Here is a 4,180-nt window from a genome sequence, read left to right as displayed (position 1 = left end):
GCACCTCGACCCCTGACCGGTGGGGGCGCGGCAGACCGCGCGCACCGACCACCGGCACCACCAACCACTCCGCTTCTCTGCATCCTTGTACCCGCGAATGAATCATCTCCTCTGACCACAGGACACTGCGTCTGGGTCCAGACCAGCCGAGTGCCGGCCGCTACTCTTCGATCTCTCGGCCGACGTTTTCGGGGAACTCCCGCCTTGAGGCGGACGCACCCTGTAGTTTTGTACAATTCTACCCCTCCCCTCTGGCCCCGTTACTCTCCCAAAAGGGAAAGCCCTCCGTGCCAATCGGGTGCAGCCCGGTGGCGCCACTGCCCGGGGCGGGGCGGGGCGGGGCGGGGGCCGCCGGCGCCAGCGGGGATGGTTATGACTCAGAGGCGCCAGACAGGCGGGCGCCGCCGGCGCGTCTCCGCCGCAGCATCCCGGGGGCCGGGCCGGAGCAGGGGTGGAGGATGGACCAACCCCCCTGCCTCGCGGCCGCGGCGGGGCGCCGCAGGGCAGCGGGGCTGGGGCGTGGCGCACTCAGGCTGCAGCTCCAGGGTACCAGCGGGGGGGTACTCGTCGGCCAGCACCGCGGCCACAGCGGCCCCGCGCCCTACGGCCCCACTTCTTGTAAGGCGCTGGGGTGGACAACCGCGTAAGCGCCTCGCCCTCGACGCCACACCCCGCGCTACCGTGGTCTACCCACCCCGCTCTCTCTCTCTCTCTCCCTCTCTCTCTCTCTCTCTTCCCCTCCCCTTCCGCTATCACTGTTTATCTGTAGCCGCGCTCATCTGTCTCTGTCCCACGCCCGCCGAGCTCCATCTCCCAGTCTCCTCTCTCTCTCTCTCCCTCTCTCTCTCTCTCTCTTCCCCTCCCCTTCCGCTATCACTGTTTATCTGTAGCCGCGCTCATCTGTCTCTGTCCCACGCCCGCCGAGCTCCATCTCCCAGTCTCCTCTCTCTCTCTCTCCCTCCCCCTTTCCTCCTGCCGTTCGCGTGTCGCCCGGCCTTCCCCGCCGCCCCGCTGTACTTTTATGTATTGTGTGGACGGCGGGGCCGCAGCCCGCGAGCAGCCCCTCCTAGAGCGTAGCGGCGTAGCGCCCTCCCATTCCCCAATTGATACTGCGCGGCACTGTCTGGCCGCCGCGTACCACCCCACCACGCCCCGCCCCGCCCTGCCCCGTCCTTCCACACCCCGACCCGGCCCTGCCGTCTGTTTGCCCTGGCTCAGCTCAGCCTGGCTGTTGTTGGCGCAGCCAAGTGGCTGGCTGGGCCAGGGCTGGGCTTCGTGTCTGCAGCCGCGCCTTTTAGGAGCTTCTCCACCTCCCACCCCCACTCCGCCGCGGATCGCGGATAGACGGAGAGATGCCGAGATTTCCCTCTCTCTCTCTCTCTCTCCGTCTCTTTTTCTCTCTTTGTCTCTATTTCTCTCGCTCTCTCGCATTCACACGGCTCACATCCCTTATTTATCATTTTGCGCGTCCCGGAGGCCGTGAGCCAGCGGTGGAGTGAGGCAAGACGGGCCGGGGACTGGATACGGTGTGCGCAGTACGCAGGACCCGGCAGGACCGGAGTCCGCTCGCCCTCTGTACTCCTCCAGTTGTACAACCGTACCATGTACGATACAGTAGTATCGCGCACTGTACAACAATCGTTATTGTAAAGCTCGAACTTATGGAGTTGCATCCTTAGAACTGTTTTCATGTCGCTCATCCCACAGTTAATAATACAAATTTAACAGTTTAAATCTGTGTTTTTAATTAATCGCATAAAATGCAAAATGTCGTGGACAAGCCAGGGTGTCTTTTACAGGGCGTCGCTCCTCCGAAAAGCCCTTGGCAGACGCATGGCGGGGTACGGGGGTGGGGTAGCAGGCTACACTGCGAAAGAAGTGTTTTCCGATATTGTGTAAAAGTGAAACGACTCAATAAAACACACCCGTAGTTTACAGCACTATTACCCGCCCCGTCCACATCCCCACCACCCCTCTCAGCCCAACACCCCCTCCGAAACTTAGCATCCCCGTCCCCTCCCCTCCGAGTCGTCTAGATGCACCACAAACCCGCCCCCGAGGACGGATGGCATATATACACTTTGCAAAACACTGCGCAAGAAGCAAAAACGCACCAGAGGGACTTTCTGAAAAAGTGTGTGAGTCGGCTTCCCCCACTTGTCTGTCTGTCGGTCTGTCTGTCTGTCTGTCCGCCCTTGCCCCCCCCCCCCCCAGTCTGTCCCTGAGCCTGCCGCCGCACCCCTCTCCAGCTCATCCTCAGTCTGGTGTCAGAAAGAGCCTTTCATTAAAATATTTATCTGTGCAGAAATATCACATTTTGACTTCCGCGCCGAGCCGGAGAGACCGGAGGCAACGGGGCAAAATGCAGAACGATGGAGATTAGTGAAAATAGAGGGTGGGGGAGCGGGAGAGGAAGATGAGCCAAAGGAAGAATGGATAGAGGGGGGGGGGTGCGATGTGCGAAAGAGAAAAGGAATCTGGAGGATCGTGGTGTGGCGGAGCCCCTCTCTGGCGGCGGGGCAGGGTGCGGGCGCGGGGGCCTGCTCGGACAAACGAAGATAAATCCGTGCATTATCGAGCTCACGCAAAGTGGAAACAATTAGGACGCTGCTCATACTCCCCCTTCTTCCACCGACTTAGCCTTACAAACTCTTCACCACTCTGAAGGGGGAAAATAATTTATTTTGCTATTCAATAAAGAGCAGGGTTCGTACCGACGATCGTATAGCTGTCGACTACGCCGCCTCGCGTATGTCCTCACAACCGTTTTGTCCTGATAATAGTGTCGCTAAAGCCAACTAAATGTTAGTTCCGCCAACCCAGCTTTGATCTTGTTGCGGTCGGCGCACGGCGCCGGCAACGTAGGCAACCGTTCCGTCACGCGCTGCTTCTTCCCCCGGGCCGTGACGTCATTCAGCAGGCAGGAGCCCCAGGAGCCAGGCCACGGACCTCAGAGACGCACAACTCGAGACCGAACCAGTTAGCCAGCTGTGTTTCGCTGTCGCGACGCGACAGGCGACAGCGCTCGCACTCTCGGTGTACAGAGTCAACCTCCAACCTTATAACCTAACCTAGTGGCCACTCTAACCTCAACGACAACGCCTCGACGACGCACGCCGGTCCGGAGAGAACGTTTGAAGGGTGTGTAATGGCGCTCAGCGATATGGTGAAGGTTTATTATTTTACCTGAATTCTTACGGTTCCTTGAACCCCAGGGCCATCGTTAAAGGGGCAACAACAACAGACAGATGATCGGCTACCTGCACAACCTGCCACTATGCGCACCACGATCATCAACGCCTACAAGCTGACCCACCCAAGCTTATTTCGTCGGCGGCGCCGTTCCAGCCACATCAGATGTTACCGTATACTGATATAGGATACATGTGGTGAGTGCGGCGTTACTCGCCTCTTCACAATCCCTGGGCCCTGGGTAATTGTATGTTCTGTGCGCACATTTAGGTTATGTGTTTTCTATACCGGTATTTCTTGTGCTTGTGAATGTTAACTGTAGGTGTATTTGTGTTTATGCACACTTATATGTACTGTAGGTTTATCACTTAAAGGCAAGACAAAACAACACGTATATAGTTGTTCCTTCTTATTCATATTCTGGTCAAAGGTCTAACTCTTTTACATCAGCTAATTTTGATGTTTTAGTAACTAATACTGGAATGTTGCTTAGTGATAATTCATTTGTATTTGTGCGGAGTTTATGAGCACAAATATTGTTGATATTTGAGACTGTGTCTAATATTATGGGCTAACGTGTCCCACATATTGACAACTACAGCTTTACGGTAAATTATTGTCAAATAGTGGTAATAACAAATTCTGTAAATTAATAAATATTGACGTTGGTATGGGACAGAGGTATAATGTCGAGAAAAGTATTAATGTTTAATGTGAGAATTCGGTCCCTATGACCCAAATAGGGCAAGCCTCAAGTATGAATGTTTCATGTGAGAATTCGGTCCATATGACCCAAATAGGGCAAGCCTCGAAGTCCTCACTTTGAGTAGGCGGGCCAAATTTGTCTCAGTCACTTCGAGCCCAGAACCTCACCCAAGAGGGTTTGCAGTACTGTACCTTTTGCATGTCCGCGCCGCGGATGACAACTTGATCCTCGCGCCCTTCCGGCACGCGACGACACGCGACACCGCTCCCCCCTCCCCCCTCC

The 4,180-nt window shown here is 56.2% G+C and overlaps 1 long non-coding RNA gene across 1 annotated transcript; it reads left to right on the top strand.

The window, feature by feature from the left end:
- The first annotated feature begins 2,522 nt into the window (after nucleotides 1–2,522).
- On the top strand, nucleotides 2,523–3,868 carry LOC127749848 (uncharacterized). Its single transcript, XR_008011385.1, has 2 exons — nucleotides 2,523–3,141; nucleotides 3,216–3,868. It is a non-coding gene; the product is annotated as an uncharacterized LOC127749848 (long non-coding RNA).
- Nucleotides 3,869–4,180: the final 312 nt, after the last annotated feature.

The sequence above is a fragment of the Frankliniella occidentalis genome, unplaced genomic scaffold, assembly GCF_000697945.3.
Source record: "Frankliniella occidentalis isolate FOCC.00 unplaced genomic scaffold, Focc_3.1 Scaffold100, whole genome shotgun sequence".
Classification (NCBI taxonomy): Eukaryota; Metazoa; Arthropoda; class Insecta; order Thysanoptera; family Thripidae; genus Frankliniella; species Frankliniella occidentalis.
Note: the sequence above shows the minus strand (reverse complement) of the source record. Positions and strands in the feature narration are given on the sequence as shown.